General features: G+C 55.9%; 1 protein-coding gene across 5 annotated transcripts in view; it reads right to left on the bottom strand.

Moving 5' to 3' along the window:
* Positions 1–3519, bottom strand: part of scarb1 (scavenger receptor class B, member 1) — a 139423-nt gene extending 135904 nt beyond the window's left edge. For 2 of the 5 annotated variants that reach the window (XR_015081778.1, XR_015081779.1), the window contains exon 1: positions 3220–3512. The gene's annotated coding sequence lies outside the window, so the exon portion shown is untranslated. Of the gene's footprint in view, positions 1–3219 lie in introns of all 5 variants that reach the window. The other 3 variants (XM_086011812.1, XM_086011809.1, XM_086011811.1) reach the window with 3 other exon arrangements.
* Positions 3520–20962: the final 17443 nt, after the last annotated feature.

Here is a 20962-nt window from a genome sequence, read left to right as displayed (position 1 = left end):
CGGCCTAATTCCCCCCCCGCGGACACCGGCCTAATTCCCCCCCCCCCCCCGCGGACACCGGCCTAATTCCCCCCCCCCCCCCCCGCGGACACCGGCCTAATTCCCCCCCCCCCCCCCCCGCGGACACCGGCCTAATTCCCCCCCCCCCCCCCCGCGGACACCGGCCTAATTCCCCCCCCCCCCCCCCGCGGACACCGGCCTAATTCCCCCCCCCCCCCCCGCGGACACCGGCCTAATTCCCCCCCCCCCCCCCCGCGGACACCGGCCTAATTCCCCCCCCCCCCCCCCCGCGGACACCGGCCTAATTCCCCCCCCCCCCGCGGACACCGGCCTAATTCCCCCCCCCGCGGACACCGGCCTAATTCCCCCCCCCCCCCCCGCGGACACCGGCCTAATTCCCTCCCCCCGCGGACACCGGCCTAATTTCCCCCCCCCGCGGACACCGGCCTAATTTCCCCCCCCCGCGGACACCGGCCTAATCTCCCCCCCCGCGGACACCGGCCTAATTCCCCCCCCCCCCCCCGCGGACACCGGCCTAATTCCCCCCCCCCCCCCGCGGACACCGGCCTAATTCCCCCCCCCCCGCGGACACCGGCCTAATTCCCCCCCCCCCCGCGGACACCGGCCTAATTCCCCCCCCCCCCCCCCGCGGACACCGGCCTAATTCCCCCCCCCCCCCCCGCGGACACCGGCCTAATTCCCTCCCCCGCGGACACCGGCCTAATTTCCCCCCCCCGCGGACACCGGCCTAATTTCCCCCCCCCCGCGGACACCGGCCTAATCTCCCCCCCCCGCGGACACCGGCCTAATTCCCCCCCCCCCCCCCCCCCCGCGGACACCGGCCTAATTCCCCCCCCCCCCCGCGGACACCGGCCTAATTCCCCCCCCCCGCGGACACCGGCCTAATTCCCCCCCCCCCCGCGGACACCGGCCTAATTCCCCCCCCCCCCGCGGACACCGGCCTAATTCCCCCCCGCGGACACCGGCCTAATTCCCCCCCCCCCCCCCCGCGGACACCGGCCTAATTCCCCCCCCCCCCCCCGCGGACACCGGCCTAATTCCCCCCCCCCCCCCCCCGCGGACACCGGCCTAATTCCCCCCCCCCCCCCCGCGGACACCGGCCTAATTCCCCCCCCCCCCCGCGGACACCGGCCTAATTCCCCCCCCCCCCCCCGCGGACACCGGCCTAATTCCCCCCCCCCCCCCGCGGACACCGCCTAATTCCCCCCCCCCCCCCCCCGCGGACACCGGCCTAATTCCCCCCCCCCCCCCCCGCGGACACCGGCCTAATTCCCCCCCCCCCCCGCGGACACCGGCCTAATTCCCCCCCCCCCCCCGCGGACACCGGCCTAATTCCCCCCCCCCGCGGACACCGGCCTAATTCCCCCCCCCCCCCGCGGACACCGGCCTAATTCCCCCCCCCCCGCGGACACCGGCCTAATTCCCCCCCCCCCCCGCGGACACCGCCTAATTCCCCCCCCCCCCCCGCGGACACCGGCCTAATTCCCCCCCCCCCCCCCCCGCGACACCGGCCTAATTCCCCCCCCCCCCGCGGACACCGGCCTAATTCCCTCCCCCCGCGGACACCGGCCTAATTTCCCCCCCCCCGCGGACACCGGCCTAATCTCCCCCCCCCCCCGCGGACACCGGCCTAATTTCCCCCCCCCCCCGCGGACACCGGCCTAATTTCCCCCCCCCCCCGCGGACACCGGCCTAATTTCCGCCCCCCCCCGCGGACACCGGCCTAATTCCCCCCCCCCCCCCCCGCGGACACCGGCCTAATTCCCCCCCCCCCCCCCCGCGGACACCGGCCTAATTCCCCCCCCCCCCCCCCGCGGACACCGGCCTAATTCCCCCCCCCCCCCCCCCGCGGACACCGGCCTAATTCCCCCCCCCCCCCCCCGCGGACACCGGCCTAATTCCCCCCCCCCCCCCCCCCGCGGACACCGGCCTAATTCCCCCCCCCCCCCCCCCGCGGACACCGGCCTAATTCCCCCCCCCCCCCCCCGCGGACACCGGCCTAATTCCCCCCCCCCCCCCCCGCGGACACCGGCCTAATTCCCCCCCCCCCCCCCCCCGCGGACACCGGCCTAATTCCCCCCCCCCCCCCCCCCCGCGGACACCGCCTAATTCCCCCCCCCCCCCCCCCGCGGACACCGGCCTAATTCCCCCCCCCCCCCCCCCGCGGACACCGGCCTAATTCCCCCCCCCCCCCCCCCGCGGACACCGGCCTAATTCCCCCCCCCCCCCCCCCGCGGACACCGGCCTAATTCCCCCCCCCCCCCCCCCCGCGGACACCGGCCTAATTCCCCCCCCCCCCCCCCCGCGGACACCGGCCTAATTCCCCCCCCCCCCCCCCCCGCGGACACCGGCCTAATTCCCCCCCCCCCCCCCCCGCGACACCGGCCTAATTCCCCCCCCCCCCCCCCCCGCGGACACCGGCCTAATTCCCCCCCCCCCCCCCCCGCGGACACCGGCCTAATTCCCCCCCCCCCCCCCCCCGCGGACACCGGCCTAATTCCCCCCCCCCCCCCCCCCCCCGCGGACACCGGCCTAATTCCCCCCCCCCCCCCCGCGGACACCGGCCTAATTCCCCCCCCCCCCGCGGACACCGGCCTAATTCCCTCCCCCCGCGGACACCGGCCTAATTTCCCCCCCCCCGCGGACACCGGCCTAATTTCCCCCCCCCCGCGGACACCGGCCTAATCTCCCCCCCCGCGGACACCGGCCTAATTTCCCCCCCCCCCCGCGGACACCGGCCTAATTTCCCCCCCCCCCCGCGGACACCGGCCTAATTTCCGCCCCCCCCCGCGGACACCGGCCTAATTTCCCCCCCCCCCCGCGGACACCGGCCTAATTTCCCCCCCCCCCCGCGGACACCGGCCTAATTTCCCCCCCCCCCCGCGGACACCGGCCTAATTTCCCCCCCCCCCCCGCGGACACCGGCCTAATTTCCCCCCCCCCCCCGCGGACACCGGCCTAATTTCCCCCGCCCCGCGGACACCGGCCTAATCTCCCCCCCCCGCGGACACCGGCCTAATTCCCCCCCCCCGGACACCTCCAGCCCTCCCGCTGCGCTCTGTGACTTGCAGCCCAGTTTTGCTGATTTAAAGCGATGTTTTGTTTCTCAACAGGAAAAGCACAAGCGATGTACTTGTCAATATTGCCTTTCGGTTAACACTGTACAAAATCAAGTTAAATTATACAAGAAACTCATACTGCTGTTCCATCAATTGCCCATTCTCGGCTCCCTGTGGAAGGGACAAGGACAGAATCCCAACTCTCCGCTGACGTTTCTTTAAGATTTAATCATGTGACATTTGTTCACATGGCATCGATCAGGTGACAACACTCAGGAGATGCTGAGCCGCATGGTATTTGATGCAGAGAGGCCTGCAGATGGAGAAGAATGTCAACCAGAGTCTGCTGGATCTGCACAAACCCTCCACTGGGAGCGTCGACCCTCATCTGTGTGAATTCCTGGAGACCCGCTATCCGGATGAACAAGTGAAGATGACCAAGAAGCTTCTAGAGACTGGAACCCCTGCCTTGTAGGCATGAGGGCTTGTGACTTTGTATAAAGAGCTGAATGAGCTCTGTAAATGTGATTTACTGTAAAATGTTCAAATTTTAAATAAAATAAGAAAGAGCAACATTGAGCCAATTTTAAAAAAAAATCACATGGTCTTTAATCACATGACATTTGCTCACTGTTTGCAATGTTATTCCATTTACCTTAAAGCTCGTCTCCCTTGTGGTTAAATATTTTTGCTCTCCGTTGCACACCAGCAGCTGTTGTGTGAGAAGTTCTAAGAACCAGGAGGCCTCCTGGGTAGGGAGGAGAGGGAGAGGGGAAACCAGAGGTGGGAGGAACTTTGATTCCACCAATAACCAATAGTAACTCACCGACCTTGAACTCACCGACCTTGCAGTTAGTGGTGACAACTCTGAACTGGGAGCCTCAGTCATAGCCAATCTGTACTTGGACTTCACATGTCAAAACCGATACAGACCAACCTGAACCAAACCCATAGATTGCAGTGAGCTCCGTGTTTGGGACACTTCTCAGGGCACATCGTCCCAAGCTCCTCTCTCAGTGTCGCTCCCACTCGCCCCTTTACTGACTGCTCCTCCCTCAGCGCCGCTCCCACTCGCCCCTTTACTGACTGCTCCTCCCTCAGTGCCGCTCCCACTCACCCCTTTACTGACTGCTCCTCTCTCAGTGCCGCTCCCACTCACCCTCCTCTCTCAGTGCCGCTCCCACTCACCCCTTTACTAACTGCTCCTCTCTCAGTGCCGCTCCCACTCACCCCTTTACTGACTGCTCCCCCCTCAGTGCCGCTCCCACTCACCCCTTTACTGACTGCTCCTCCCTCAGTGCCGCTCCCACTCACCCCTTTACTGACTGCTCCTCCCTCAGTGCCGCTCCCACTCACCCCTTTACTGACTGCTCCTCTCTCAGCGCCGCTCCCACTCACCCCTTTACTGACTGCTCCTCTCTCAGCGCCGCTCCCACTCACCCCTTTACTAACTGCTCCTCTCTCAGTGCCGCTCCCACTCACCCCTTTACTGACTGCTCCTCTCTCAGCGCCGCTCCCACTCACCCCTTTACTGACTGCTCCTCCCTCAGTATCACTCCCACTCGCCCCTTTACTGACTGCTCCTCCCTCAGTGTCACTCCCACTCACCCCTTTACTGACTGCCCCTCCCTCAGTGCCTCTCCCACTTGCCCCTTTACTGACTGCTCCTCCCTCAGTGTCGCTCCCACTCACCCCTTTACTGACTGCTCCTCCCTCAGTGCCGCTCCCACTCGCCCCTTTACTGACTGCTCCTCCCTCAGTGCCGCTCCCACTCGCCCCTTTACTGACTGCTCCCCCCTCAGTGCTTCTCCCAGTCACCCCTTTACTGACTGATCCTCCCTCAGTGCCACTCCCACTCACCCCTTTACTGACTGCGCCTCCATCAGTGCCGCTCCCACTCACCCCTTTACTGACTGCTCCCCCCTCAGTGCCATTCCCACTCACCCCTTTACTGACTGCTCCTCCCTCAGTGCCACTCCCACTCGCCCCTTTACTGACTGCTCCTGCCTCAGTGCCATTCCCACTCTCCCCTTTTGTTGTGTATGTACCTTTAAGGGAATAACTGGTCTTAGACTGCAGTACCGGCAGTGACCACCCCTGTATAAAAGGCCCTAGCAGGCTTCTGTAGTTTCAGTTCCATGTTGTCTCCATTCAGTAAAGACTTGTTATAATCAACTCCTGCAGTCCGTTTCTCAATTATACACGGACATAATACTGGCGACGAGCAGATACGAACTTACCTACAGTCTGCACCACCTCATGGGGATCCATCCCTGAAGCGAAGTTATCAGAGGTCGAGGCCAGAAGGAAGAAAGAAACAGTAGGAACGGGCGTCGACCGTGGGCATCCGCCTCTGAGTCAGCGGAGTTGAAGATTTGCAGGAGAGGCTGTCGAGAGCGGGGCTTGGTTATCCTGTCGATGGTGCTTCAGCTAATTGGGCTGGTGGCAGGTAGTACACTGATCTTTCCTGGGCTGTGGCGGTCTAGAGCTTGAGCGGGTGGCTTGCAACGGGGCCGAGCAGCGTTGTCGGGAAGAGGAGAGAGAGAGAGGGTGGAGCACACAGGGCGCGGCCGGTGCTACGAAACCGGGCAGCGTACAGACCCGAGAAGAGGGAGGCAAGAGTCCCGCAGGGTTGTTCCGACGACGGGGAAATAATTTTTAAAAAATTAAACGCGCAGAAAGCCGCGAGGAGCTACAGTTTGCCACGGAAACCGCGGAGAGCGGCGTTAGCAGCAGCGCGGGGGGGAAGTGCGCGAAGACCATAGGGCGTCGCCATCAAGGCATAAAACGCCAGCAACAGCGCTAGCAACAGTGGAGAAGGCAAAGCGCGGGAGGCGCCATTTTGTTAAATCGGGGAAGAAGGCAAAGCGTGGGAGGCGCCATCTTAGATTTCCAAGATGCCGAAGACTGGCTATGTCACTGCCTTCGATAATGCAATAGAAGACTGGACCACGTATGTGGAAAGAGTCGAGGTATATTGCGAGGCAAACGAAGTAGCCGATGAGAAAAAGGCATCGGTACTGCTAAACTTAATGGGCGCAAGAATGTACGGCCTATTGTGGGACCTGATTACTCCAGCCAAACCGAAGGTGAAGAGTTTTAACGAAATTGTTGCTATCCTAGAGGAACACCTAAATCCTGCACCGCTGCTGATTGCAGAAAGATTTAAATTCCACAGGAGCAATCAGCATAAAGATGAGAGCAATGCTGATTACCTTACGGAACTACGCAAGCTATCAAAGCACTGCCAGTTCGGAGCAGGACTGGCAGATACCCTATAGGACAAATTTGTCTGTGGACTCCTGAGTGAAGGAACCCAGAAGAGGTTACTCTCAGAGAAAGAGCTGACGCTAGATAAGGCTTTCAGCATGGCAGTATCGTACGAAGCAGCAGCAAGGGGAGCTGCGGAAATACAGCAAAAGCCACAGGAATATGGCACCCACGAAGTGACACGGGGATTTGCAAAATGTTATCGCTGCGGCAGAACAACCCATGACCAGAAGGACCGCTGGTCCAAGGACAAAATATGCAGGCAATGCAGAAAGATGGGACACATTGCACGAGTTTGCAGGTCTGGGAAGAAGACCAACGACAACAAAAAGGCTACTAAGGAACCGTACAGGAAAGTACAAAAGATGACGGACAGTAGTTCCGAAGACCAGATGAGCGATAGGGAATCCAGGAACAAGAGACTAAGCTGTCTCAAACTTCACAACGTAATTGCAAAAGAGGATCACCGAACCATTTGGGTCACCCTCACGATAGCAGGGTCCCAAGTCAAAGTGGAATTGGATACAGGATCTAGCTCTAACCGTCATGAATCGACGAGACTATGAGCGGCTATTCTCACACATACCCATGAAAGAGACATCCATTGTCTTGAAGACGTATACGGGGCAAAAAGTATACCCAAGAGGAAAAATAAAGGTGCCTGTCGAATACAACGGCAAGGAAATACGGAAATTGTATCTCTACATACTGCAAGATGGTGGACCACCGTTATTGGGACGTGAATGGATCAGAAAGATAAGTTTAGACTGGCACTCCATTCAGGCACTGACGGTGGCTGGTAAAAAGGATGACGACGTCACTCCTGGACGATTGTCAACAATCTTAGCTAACGCCAAAGAGGTATTTCAACAAGAACTGGGCACGCTTAAAGGCGTAACCGCCTCGATAAAAATAGAAGAGAATGCAATTCCCAAGTTTTTTAAAGCAAGACCGGTACCATATGCAATTCGCCCAGCCGTCGAGGCAGAGCTGGAGAATCTGGAGAAAGCAGGCGTGTTATCTAAGGTAGACTGGAGCGAGTGGGCGACACCCATCATTCCTGTCATGAAGAAAACGTTAAACAATAAGTCTGAGGAGCCAAGGAAGGTTCGCATCTGTGGGGACTTCAAGGTGACGGTGAACCCAGTCCTTCACACAGTACAATATTCTCTTCCAAGGATAGAAGATATCTTCGCCTCACTATCTGGAGGGAAGCGTTTTACAAAAATTGACCTAGCACAAGCATATTTGCAGATGGAGGTTGAAGAATCCTCTCGGAAGTATCTCACGATAAACACTCACAAAGGTCTTTACCAGTATAATCGATTGGTATTCGGAGTAGCATCGGCTCCGGCGATATGGCAAAGAGCGATGGAACAAGTCCTGCGAGGGATTCTGGGGACTCAGTGTTACTTGGACGACATCCTAGTGACAGGTGAAGATGACAGTGAACACCTTGCCAACCTAGAGCAGGTGCTCACTAGACTACGTGAACATGGGCTATGAGCCAATCGCCCCAAGTGCGAGTTTTTTAAGAAACAGATATCGTATTGTGGCCACGTGATTGATGAAGAGGGGTTACATAAGTCCCCTGACAAAATTGAAGCGGTAGTTAAGGCTCCAGCGCCTGAAAATGTGTCGCAACTGAGGTCATTCCTCGGATTGGTGAATTACTACCATAAGTCTTTGCCGAATTTGTCCACAATTCTGCACCCACTGAACGCCCTACTACCAACGGGAGTAGCATGGAAATGGAGCGATGAATGTAAGCGGGCCTTTCAGAAGAGTAAGGACCTAATCACTTCAACAGAAGTATTGGCTCACTACAACCCATCACTACCGATAAGACTGGCGTGTGATGCGTCTCCCTACGGCATTGGAGCGGTACTGTCACATAAATTCCTTGATGGTTCAGAGAGGCCGATAGCTTTTGCGCCACGCTCGTTAATTTCAGCCGAGCGTAACTACGCCCAGATTGACAGAGAGGCCCTCAGCCTGGTGTGGGGGGTGAAGAAGTTCAATCACTACCTGCACGGTCAGAAATTTACTCTACTAACTGATCATCAACCTCTTGTCTCCATTTGCAACCCTCAGAAGGGCGTACCGATAATGACAGCACAACAGCTACAGAGGTGGTCCCTTTTCCTAGGGGCACACCAATATGACATCGAGTACAAAGGAACTAAACAGCATGGGAATGCTGATGGATTGTCGTGCCTACCGTTGCCGACGGTGGAAGAAGAATTTGCAGTGGATCCAGTGGAGATATTCCACTCGACCATAGTCGAATGTCTCCCTGTGACGAATGCAAACATAGAAAAGGAAACACGAAATGACCCGACACTCTCCTGGGTCTATGATTTAACGGTGACGGGATGCCCAGCACATGGCGAACCACTGCTGCCAGCATTCTCGCCGAGAAGAGAACAGCTGTCAGTGTGCAGAGGAACCTTGATGTGTGGATCCAGAGTAGTAATTCCACCCAAATTGAAGGATAGAGTGCTCAATGAGCTTCATGAGGGTCATCTGGGAGGGGTAAAAATGAAGAACTTAGCCAGAGCGTTTGTGTGGTGGCCGGGAATCGATAGAGAAATCGAAGAGATGACCAAGAGCTGTACAGGATGCCAGAAGGTCCAAAACGCCCCACCACAAGCCCCTCTACATCCATGGGAGTGGCCCTCATCTCCATGGCAAAGGGTGCACATTGATTTTGCTGGTCCATTTATGGACTCGATGTTTTTAATTGCGGTGGATGCACATTCAAAGTGGCCAGAGGTAATAAAAATGTCCTCAACCACCACAGAAAAAACTATTACAGTCTTACGAACCATATTCGCCAGGAATGGGCTGCCTGAACAGATTTGCTCCGACAATGGACCACAGTTTGTGTCTGAAGAGTTCCGGAGGTTCTTAAAGAACAATGGTGTTAAGCATTACACATCCGCCCCATATCATCCAGCCACTAATGGATTGGCCGAGAGGTTCGTTCAAACATTCAAGAAGGCTATCAAGGCAATGTGTAATGAAGATATACCCCTACAACACAAGGTGGATAACTTCTTGTTTGCCTACCGGAATGCGACACATACGGTTACGAACCAAACTCCAACCATGATGTTCTTCAATCGAAGACTACGATGCCGCTTTGATTTGGTTAAGCCAAACATCAGAAGAGATGTGGAGAACAGGCAGTTTCAGAATATGAATGAAAGGCCGACCAGGAGTTTTAAGATAGGTCAACCAGTTTTGGCCCGGGACTACCGCACAGAGAAATGGCAGCCAGGAACGATCTGTACACGGCAAGGACCTCTAATGTATACCGTGGACGTTGGAGAGAGCATTGTAAGACGCCATGCTGACCAGATTCTAGAGTCACTGGAAAACGTCAACTCCACATCACGATCTGATACACCTGCCGATGAAACCGAAGTACCAATTGCATCTACCGCAGAATTGGTGACATTGGAAGCAGACGAACCAAACAACGACATTGATCCCGACTCAACTTTGCCAGAAGAACCTGATACCCCAAAGAGGCGTTATCCAGACAGAATCAGAAAGCCTCCTCAAAGACTGAACTTATAATTGCTTAACTTCAACAAATGTATCTAGCAACCGTAATTGTAATTGTAATTAGTTATTATTTAGTTGTTAAATGAATGTTATGTACTGTTTATCTAAAAGGGGAGGAATTGTTGTGTATGTACCTTTAAGGGAATAACTGGTCTTATACTGCGGTACCGGCAGTGACCACCCCTGTATAAAAGGCCCTAGCAGGCTTCTGTAGTTTCAGTTCCAGGATGTCTCCATTCAGTAAAGACTTGTTATAATCAAATCCTGCAGTCCGTGTCTCAATTATACACAGACATAATACCTTTACTGACTGCTCCTCCCTCAGTGCCGCTCCCACTCACCCCTTTACTGACTGCTCCTCTCTCAGTGCCGCTCCCACTCGCCCCTTTACTGACTGCTCCTCTCTCAGTGCCGCTCCCACTCGCCCCTTTACTGACTGCTCCTCCCTCAGTGCCGCTCCCACTCGCCCCTGTACTGACTGCTCCTCCCTCAGTGCCGCTCCCACTCGCCCCTTTACTGACTGCTCCTCCCTCAGTGTCTCTCCCACTCGCCCCTTTACTGACTGCTCCTCTCTGTGCCGCTCCCACTCGCCCCTTTACTGACTGCTCCTCCCTCAGTGTCTCTCCCACTCGCCCCTTTACTGACTGCTCCTCTCTGTGCCGCTCCCACTCGCCCCTTTACTGACTGCTCCTCCCTCAGTGCCTCTCCCACTCAGCCCTTTACTGACTGCTCCTCCCTCAGTCTCACTCCCACTCGCCCCTTTACTGACTGCTCCTCCCTCAGTGCCTCTCCCACTCACCCCTTTACTGACTGCTCCTCTCTGTGTCACTCCCACTCGCCCCTTTACTGACTGCTCCTCCCTCAGTGTCGCTCCCACTCGCCTCTTTACTGACTGCTCCTCCCTCAGTGCCTCTCCCACTCGCCCCTTTACTGACTGCTCCTCCCTCAGTGCCGCTCCCACTCGCCCCTTTACTGACTGCTCCTCCCTCAGTGTCGCTCCCACTCACCCCTTTACTGACTGCTCCTCCCTCAGTGTCGCTCCCACTCGCCCCTTTACTGACTGCTCCTCCCTCAGTGTCTCTCCCACTCGCCCCTTTACTGACTGCTCCTCCCTCAGTGCCGCTCCCACTCGCTCCTCCATCAGTGCCGCTCCCACTCGCCCCTTTACTGACTGCTCCTCCCTCAGTGTCTCTCCCACTCGCCCCTTTACTGACTGCTCCTGCCTCAGTGCCACTCCCACTCGCCCCATTACTGACTGCTGCTCCCTCAGTGTCTCTCCCACTCGCCCCTTTACTGACTGCTCCTGCCTCAGTGTCGCTCCCACTCGCCCCTTTACTGACTGCTCCTCCCTCAGTGTCGCTCCCACTCGCCCCTTTACTGACTGCTCCTCCCTCAGTGTCGCTCCCACTCGCCCCTTTACTGACTGCTCCTCCCTCAGTGTCGCTCCCACTCGCCCCTTTACTGACTGCTCCTCCCTCAGTGTCGCTCCCACTCGCCCCTTTACTGACTGCTCCTGCCTCAGTGTCGCTCCCACTCGCCCCTTTACTGACTTCTCCTCCCTCAGCGCCGCTCCAACTCGCCCCTTTACTGACTGCTCCTCCCTCAGTGTCACTCCCACTCGCCCCTTTACTGACTGCTCCTCCCTCAGTGTCGCTCCCACTCACCCCTTTACTGACTGCTCCTCTCTCAGTGTCACTCCCACTCGCCCCTTTACTGACTGCTCCTCCCTCAGTGTCACTCCCACTCGCCCCTTTACTGACTGTTCCTCCCTCAGTGCCGCTCCCACTCGCCCCTTTACTGACTGCTCCTCCCTCAATGCCGCTCCCACTCGCCCCTTTACTGACTGCTCCTCCCTCAGTGCCGCTCCCACTCGCCCCTTTACTGACTGCTCCTCCCTCAATGCCGCTCCCACTCGCTCCTTTACTGACTGCTCCTCTCTCAGTTTAACTCCCACTCGCCCCTTTACTGACTGCTCCTCCCTCAGTGCCGCTCCCACTCGCCCCTTTACTGACTGCTCCTCCCTCAGTGCCGCGCCCACTCGGCCCTTTACTGACTGCTCCTCTCTCAGTGCCGCTCCCACTCGGCCCTTTACTGACTGCTCCTCTCTCAGTGTCGCTCCCACTCGCCCCTTTACTGACTGCTCCTCCCTCAGTGCCGCTCCCACTCGCCCCTTTACTGACTGCTCCTCCCTCAGTGCCGCTCCCACTCGGCCCTTTACTGACTGCTCCTCTCTCAGTGTCGCTCCAACTCGCCCCTTTACTGACTGCTCCTCTCTCAGTGCCGCTCCCACTCAGCCCTTTACTGACTGCTCCTCCCTCAGTGTCGCTCCCACTCGCCCCTTTACTGACTGCTCCTCCCTCAGTGCTTCTCCCAGTCACCCCTTCACTGACTGCTCCTCCCTCAGTGCCGCTCCCACTCGCCCCTTCACTGACTGCTCCTCCCTCAGTGCCGCTCCCACTCGCCCCTTCACTGACTGCTCCTCTCTCAGTGCTGCTCCCACTCGCCCCTTTACTGACTGCTCCTCCCTTAGTGCCGCTCCCACTCGCCCCTTTACTGACTGCTCCTCTCTCGGTGCCTCTCCCACTCGCCCCTTTACTGACTGCTCCTCCCTCAGTGCCGCTCCCACTCGCCCCTTCACTGACTGCTCCTCCCTCAGTGCCGCTCCCACTCGTCCCTTCACTGACTGCTCCTCTCTCAGTGCTGCTCCCACTCGCCCCTTTACTGACTGCTCCTCCCTCAGTGCCGCTCCCACTCGCCCCTTTACTGACTGCTCCTCCCTCAGTGCCGCTCCCACTCGCCCCTTTACTGACTGCTCCTCTCTCGGTGCCTCTCCCACTCGCCCCTTTACTGACTGCTCCTCCCTCAGTGCTGCTCCCACTCACCCCTTTACTGACTACTTTTCTCTCCCCCAGTTTGTGTTTTTCTCCCTCTCTCTCTCCCCGGTTTGTGTTTCTCTCTCCCTCTCCCGGTTTGTGTTTCTCTCTGTCCCTCCCTCTTCCAGTTTGTGTTGCTCCCTTAGGACACATGGGCCTAGAAATTCAGTTGCGTTCGCCAGCCGTTAGCGCCATAAGAGGGGTAGATTTCGAGCGCTAGGCACTTAGCGCCCAGGCGCAGGCCGATCTGTGCCTACGGCCAACTTCAGTTGACATTTAGCGCCGGCGCAAAGTGTTTGCGCCCGCTCAGGTGCGCGCGCAGCTTGTGACGTCATTTCGTCGTGCAACGCTGTTTGTGCGCCCCAAACCGGAAATTCAGTGGCGCCCGCCCAATGTGGGCGTGGCGCTGTTAAGAACTGTGAAGTGGAATGCAGCAGAGGCCCTGCGGGCCTCGGGGAGCGCTAATTAAAGGGCACTTAGACTGAACTATAAAGGCCAGCCATTTTGCTGCAATGACTTTTGTGCTTTGGATTTCTGGACAGAGACCAAGGAACAGACCTTACTGATTTGGGACAACATAGGAGAGGTATTTTTGGCTTCTGGCCAGAGCTTGGAAATTTGACTCATTGTGATTTCACTGTTTGCAAGTTTATTATGGGGGCTGCATGGGGTTCCAACCCTCAGTTCCAGCATTATGTGCGAAGGGCTCGCAGACGCCGTGTGAGAGGGCCAGCTATGCCTAGACGCAGAGGGGCCATCAGGCGTCGGCAACGTAGGCCTTACCCACTCAGGGAATACCGGCAGCAGGTGCCGTATCTCACCATGACTGCCGCGCATTGTGTTAAGAGGCTGCGCTTCAGAAGGGAGGTGGTTGCAGAGATCTGCCAGCTGCTTCACAGAGATCTGCGTCCACAGCTGATGTGCAGGACGTCTCTGTCGGTGGAAGTGAAGGTCACGGTGGCTCTGAACTTTTATGCAAGCGGATCCTTCCAAGCCGCTGCTGGGGACATAGCGAACATCTCCCAGTTCACCGTGCATCGCTGCATCCGGCAGGTCACCGATGCCCTTTTCGCAAGGAGACACCAATTCATCTCCTTCCCCATGACCCTAGAGAGGCAGGAGCAGCGTGCAGTCGGATTTGCCAGGATCGCCGACTTCCCCATAGTGCAGGGCGCCATTGACTGCATGCATGTGGCTATGCGGGCACCTATCGACAATGCCGAGGATTACCGCAACCGGAAGGGCTACCATTCCCTCAATGTACAGCTGGTGTGTGACCACAGGCAGCGCATCCTAGCTGTCAATGCCCGCTTTCCAGGAAGCAGCCACGATGCATTTATCCTGCGCCAGACTACTGTGGCTGACATGTTCGAGGCACAGCCTCCACCAAGGGGATGGCTTATTGGGGACAAGGGCTACCCTTTGTGTACATGGCTCATGACCCCACTCCGCGCGCCCAGGACCCCTGCTGAGGAGGCATACAACGAAAGCCATCAAGCCACAAGGAACATCATAGAGCAAACGATTGGCGTCCTCAAGCAATGGTTCCGCTGCCTGGATCGTTCCGGCGGATCTCTACAGTATTCGCCGGATAGAGTCTCCCAGTTCGTCGTCGTTTGCTGCATGCTGCACAACCTGGCTATCCGCAGGACTCAGGCACTGCCACCTCACGTTGGACCACCACCTCAGGAGGATGAGCAGGAGGACCATGAGGAGGAGGAGGAGGAGGAGGAGGAGTACCAGCCCAGGAGGGAGCCACAAGGTCCAAGGGCCGTCCGCCGGCGGCTTATTGAACGACACTTCTAGGCCCCCTGTCAGGGAATGGCTTGTGGCAATGAACGCACCTGAATGCAGCCGCTCCGCAAGCCCTCAGCCGGTTAACGCAACAACCACTTGAAACATGACACCTGGACAAGCTGAATAAATAAAAAGCTTTATTTAACAAACTCAGGGCCCTTCCCACATGAAACAGAAAAACAGACAAGACCCCCAAAAAACAGTCAAAAACATATCTCACTCCCACAACCTGGGGAGGAATAACAAAACTTGTCCATCCAATTGGCCTTCATCCTCGGCCTAACCAAGACAAACCCCCCCATACAGAACACAAACACCCCCATATAAAAAACAGTTGGCAACACACTCTACTTGGTGTGCCGAGAGGGCGAGTCCTTGTGCAGGCTTCTCCGGCCCCTGCCCGACCTGTTGCTCCGCCTCAACCTGGGCCCTGTGGGTGTTGCAAGGCTGGGGGAAGGCTCCTGAGGGGCACAATGCGTGACGGCAGATGCCCTTGGGGGTCGGCCTAGACGAGGTCCGGCCCTGGAGGGGCCGGCTGCTGACTGCTGCAGCTGTGGCTGGGCAGCATCAGTCTCACCAGCAGCTCGTCGCAGCTTGGCTGGGGGAGTGGCAGTGGCGGCTGCAGCAATGGGGGCAAGCTGGCTGATGCCAGGCGCTCGCTGGTCGCCAGAGACACTGGCACTCAGCTGGGCTGGCACTGCAGCAAGCGCAGCAATCTGGTGAAGGCCAGACCGCTGTGCTGCAGCAGGGCGGCGGGTGCCCTGGCGATGCGTCCGTGACACAGCGAGTGTGGCAGAAGTGAGTGCCCGAACTGCCCTGGTCTGTGCCCGCATCAGACCAGCCAGTGTCTGCACGGCACCACTCAGGAACTCTCGACTCGCGTTCTGTGCTGCCGCGAGTTGATCGACACCCCTGGCCTGTGAGTCCCTGAAATCGGCCACACTATGAGCCAGGGACTCAATGGCCTGAGGCAACTGTCCCACAACCCCCATGAACTCGGTGTGGCGCCGCTCCGAGTCCGCGGACATTTCATCAAGGAGGCGCACCTCCTGGGCGAGGACCGTCTCCAGACTGGAGGCCGGACTCTCCCTCTGGGGAGAAGGCCGCCGAGCTGCCCGACCCTTCCCGCGTGCCTGGACGCCACTGGGCCCAGCAACTGCCCTCCCCTGCAACGCTTCCCCCCTCTGGGGAGAAGGCAGCCATGCTGCCCGACCCTTCCCGCGTGCCTGGACGCCACTGGGCCCAGCAACTGCCCTCCCCTGCAACACTTCCCCCCTCTGGGGAGAAGGCAGCCGTGCTGCCCGACCCTTCCCGCGTGCCTGGACGCCACTGGGCCCAGGAGCTACACCCCCCTGCAACACTTCCCCCTGGCTCTCCTCCAGGCAAGACGTGTCCCCTCCATTGCCATCCCCTGGCGCGGATGAGGGTTCCCCCGATGTGCCGCCTTCCTCTTGGTCCTCGTCGTCCTCCTCTTCCGAGGGACTGGCACTCTCAGCTTCAGGGACCTCCTCCTCACCAGCTGAAAGCAGGAAGGCACAAGAGTAGCTTTAGAGTGAGGACAGGGCGTCAGCGAGGGAGGCATGAGTGTTGGCATTATGCGCATTGGTGGGACAGTGGCAAAGGATGTAGATCTGAAGCGCAAGGGGAACGAGAGAGGTCCAAACGGTCATGTCCTTACCATTGGGGCCCAGCACAGGGCCGGCATCTCCAAGAGCTACGGGGCCAACCACCCGGGCACGCATGAGTCGAGCCACGCGCTCCTCCAGGTCACTGAGCTCCTGGAACTGGACACGGCCTCCCCCGGTGACAGTCCGGCTCTTCAGATTCTGCGCCAGCTTGGCCTGCAAGAGAAGGGACGGCCTCTAAGTACAGTGTGGTGCCCTGTTGTTGTGTGCACTGCCTCCCATGGTCGAATAGCTTGGCCAGTGTGGTGCCCTGTTGTTGTGTGCACTGCCTCCCATGGTCGAATAGCTTGGCCAGTGTGTAAAGTGCAGAAAGTGCTATTGATGATCATGCCAGTGCCATAGCTGCGGGAGGAGGGCTGGCCATTAGGCCTTTGAGGTCCCTTTGCCCATAATGTGAGGTGCACATGCAAGGATGAGGAGGACACTGGAAAGGGTACTCACCCTGACCAACCGAGTGAGGTCGTTGTACTTCTTGCGGCATTGGTCACCAGTCCTGGGGACATCGCTGTTGGCTGAGACCCTCTGGGCGATTTCCCTCCAGGCTCTCCTGTACTGCCTCCTGGGAGCCTTCTTGCCACTGTCCGGGCACAAGATCTCTCTTTTCTTTTCCAAACCCCTAAGCAGCACCCTCAAAGCATGCTCTGAGAAGCGCTGCGCTCGTTCACGGGCCTTCTGCATGGCTTCAGGTGCTATTTGGGTCCACCAGCAGTGTTCAGGCCTAGCTGCAGGGCTCCACTATCCAGGGCGTGGCAGCAGACAAAGTCGACCCTTCCCCCTTTAAGAGCTGGCCGGCGTCAGGGTGTCTGCTGTCAATCAAAACATGACCGCACCTGCGCTGCGCCCGGCCTCGGCGTTATCAGTCCGCACCGCCGGCTTAGCGCCTAAAGATAGGAGTGCAACGCCAGTTTCAGCGCTCGCCCAAACTCCTTGGCCAAAGCTACTGAATATCGGCGAAGTGGCCTCCACTTTCCGGCGGGCGCTAACTTTAGCGCCCGCCCGACTTTACCGCCCCAAAAGTGGCTACACTGAATTTCTAGGCCATGGAGTTTCCAGGCTCTGAAGCAGTGAGTTGCAAATAATGGGGAGATGAGCGGGGCTCAGACATCCCGAATTGGTTGCAAACCATGACAGTCAGTGTACTGCGCATGTGCGAACCACGCAAAGATGGTCTGTTTCTCTCAAGTCGCCAGCAGCAGCAGCTGAGAGACCCGGGAGAGGGGTTCAGAAACCTAGCCAGGTTACTAGTCCAGTACCATAGTCACTAAGCTACAATACCTTCAAGATGTTAGGCAGTTTTAAATGGTTAAGAAGTAATACAAAACATACTGGAAAGAAAACTATCAAATCTCCCCTTAACCTTCTCAGCTCTAAGGAGAACAATCCCAGTTTCTCCAGTCTCTCCACGTAACTGAAGTCCCCCATCCCTGGTACCATTCTAGTACCCTCTCCAAGGTCTTGACATCCTTCCTAAAGTGTGGTACCCAGAATTGAACACAAGACTCCAGCTGGGGCCGAAGCAGTGTTTTATGAAGGTTCAGCATAACTTCCTTGCTTTTGTACTCTATGCCTCTATTAATAAAATCAAAGATCCCATTTTTTTTAACAGCCTTCTCAACTTGTTCTGCCACCTTCAAAGATTTGTGTACATACACCCCCTTCTCTCTGCGCCCATTAAAAGTTGTACCATTTAGTTTATATTGCCTCTCCTCATTCTTCCTACCAAAATGTATTAATTCACGCTTCTCTGCATTAAATTTCATCTGCCATGTGCCTGCCCATTTCACCAGTCTGTCTATGTCCTCCTGAACTCTGCTACTATCAATGTTTATTACATTTCCATGTTTCGTGTCATCTGCAAACTTTGAAATTATGCCCTCTAGCTCCACGTCCAGGTCATTAATATATTATCAAAAAGAGCATGTCCCAACACTGACCCCTAGGGAACACTAATGTATACCTCTCTCCAGTCAGAAAAACAACTGTTCCGCACTACTCTCTGTTTTGTGACTCTTAGCTAATTTCAAATCCACGCAGCCACTGTCCCTTTCACAGGCTTCAATTTTGCTAACAAGTCTATTATGTGGCACTTTATCAAATGCGTTTTGAAAGCCCATATACACATCAACCGCTCTGCCCTCATCAACTCTTTTTGTCCATCTGTATCCATTTTTCTGCACAGATTGGATGTAACAGACACCAAAATTTTCAATTTTCCAACTACACATTGCAGTGGGGAAACTACCATATCTGTCGTGGCCCACACATCTGTCATACATGATTTTCCAACCATCAATTTAAATGATAGGTGAACCCAAGTTTTTCAATTACACTGATGGATGAGGCTTTTCTTCAGGAGGGGAAACTTGATATTTAAGGGCACTTAATATTCAAGGGTACAAGATGTTCAGAAAAGATAGGGAAGGAAAAAAGGGAAGTGGGGTGGCAGTGCTGATTAAGGAAGACATTGTAGTGTTGGAAAGGGAGGTTGTTCTTGAGGGGACAAGGAAAGAATCCATTTGGTTAGAGTTGAGGAGCAAAAAGGGTTTGATCACGCTATTGGGGGTATCCTATAGGTCTCCAAATAGTGAGAGAAAGGTAGAGGAGCAAATCTGCAGGGAAATCGCAGAGATATGCAAAAGCTTTGGAGTGATGATATTGGGGGACTTTAATTACCCAAATATTGATTGGGATAATGCTAGGGTAAAGGGAAAGGAGGGGGAGGAATTTCTGAAATGTGTTCAGGAGAATTTCCTTGACCAGCATGTTCTTGGCCCAACTTGGAAGGAGGCATTGCTGGATCTGGTGCTGGGGAATGAGGTGGGCCAGGTCGATCAAGTGTCTGTGGGAGAACACTTGGGTACAAGTGATCATCATATCATAAGATTTAGATTAGCAATGGAGAGGAGCAAGGAACAATCTAGAGTGGAACTTCTAAACTGGAATAGGGCTAACTTCAATGGGATGCGAAAGGATCTAGCCAGGGTAAAATGGAACCAAAGACTGACAGGGAAAACTGTAATGGAACAATGGGTGATCTTTAAGGAGGAGATGTTCCAAGTACAGGCTAGGTACATTCCAACAAGAGGGGAGGGTAAGGGAACCAAAGCAAGAGCTCCTTGGATGACGAGGGAGATAGAGAAGATGATGAAACAAAAAAGAGGGTGTATGATGCATGTCAGGTGAATTCTTCAAGGGAGAACCAGACCAAATATAATGTTGAGAGGGGAAGTGAAGATGAAAATAAGATTGGCAAAGAGAGAATATGAGAGTAGAGTGGTGGTTAACATAAAAGGGAACCCAAAAATCTTCTACTGGCATGTAAACAGTAAGCGGGTAGTAAGAGGCAGGGTGGGGCCTATTAGAGACAAAGAAGGTGTTATATGCTTAGAGGCGCAGGGTAAGGCTAGAATACTCAATGAGTCCTTTGTATCGGTGTTTACTAAGGAGGTGGATGCTGACAAAATATCGGTAGAAGTGGAAAAGGTAGAAGCAATGGAAGGGGTGAAAATTGATAGACAGGATGTACTAGAAAGGCTGGGTATGTTTAGAGTGGACAAGTTGCCTGGTCCAGATGGCTTGCATCCCAGGTTGCTAAGGAAATTGGTGGAGGAGATAGCAGAAGGGCTTCCCATAATTTTCCAATCTGCCCTAGATGTGGGGGAGGTGTCTGAGGATTGGAAAGTGGCAAATGTGACGCCATTGTTCAAGAAAGGTTCAAGAAAGGGTGTAAGGACAATCCTAGTAACCACAGGCCAGTCAGTTTAACATCAGTGGTGGGTAAAGTTTTAGAAACAATAATCAAGGAAAAAATTATTGGGCACTTGGAGAGGTTTAAGCTAATTAAGGGGAGCCAACACAGATTTGTAAAAGGCAGATAATGTTTGACTAATCTAATTGATTTTTTTGATAAAGTAACAGAGAGAATTGATGCTGGAAATGCAATGGATGTTGTCTACATGGATTTTCAGAAGGCGTTTGACAAAGTACCACATCGAAGGCTGATTAACAAAATTGAGGCTTATGGAATAGGTGGGTCAGTGGCAGTGTGGATTGGCTTAAGGACAGAAAACAGCGAGTTGTAGTAAATGGGTATTTTTCAGATTGGAGGATGGTAGACAGTGGTGTTCCCCAAGGGTCAGTGCTGGGGCCACTGATTTTTTTGATATATATAAATGACCTGGATATTGGAATACAGTGTAGAATATCTAAATTTGCCGATGACACCAAACTTGGGGGTGTGGCAAACAGTGAGGATGATACCAATCGACTGCAACAGGACATAGAAAGGCTAGCAGAATGCGCAGACAAGTGGCAGATGGAATTTAATACAGAGAAATGTGAGGTGATGCATTTTGGCAGAAGGAACAGGGAGAGTCAATATACACTTAATGGCACAGTTTTAGAGTGTGAAGGGACAGAGGGTCCTGGGAGTTAATGTGCACAGATCCCTGAAGGTGACAGGACATATTGAGAGAGTGGTATAGGATCTTGGGCTTCATAAATAGAGGTATTGAGCACAGAAGTAGAGAAGTTATGCTGAAACTTTATAATGCGCTGGTTAGGCCACAACTGGAGTATTGCGTCCAGTTCTGGTCACCACACTTTAGGAAGGATGTGAAGGCCCTTGAGAGGGTGCAGAGGAGATTTACCAGAATGGTTCCGGGGATGGGGGATCTTAGCTACA

This window comes from Somniosus microcephalus, chromosome 19, assembly GCF_052327205.1.
Source record: "Somniosus microcephalus isolate GS21.2 chromosome 19, FLI_Smic_1.0, whole genome shotgun sequence".
Taxonomy (NCBI): domain Eukaryota; kingdom Metazoa; phylum Chordata; class Chondrichthyes; order Squaliformes; family Somniosidae; genus Somniosus; species Somniosus microcephalus.
The sequence above is the reverse complement of the archived record's forward strand: the minus strand, read 5'-3'. Positions and strand labels throughout refer to the sequence as shown.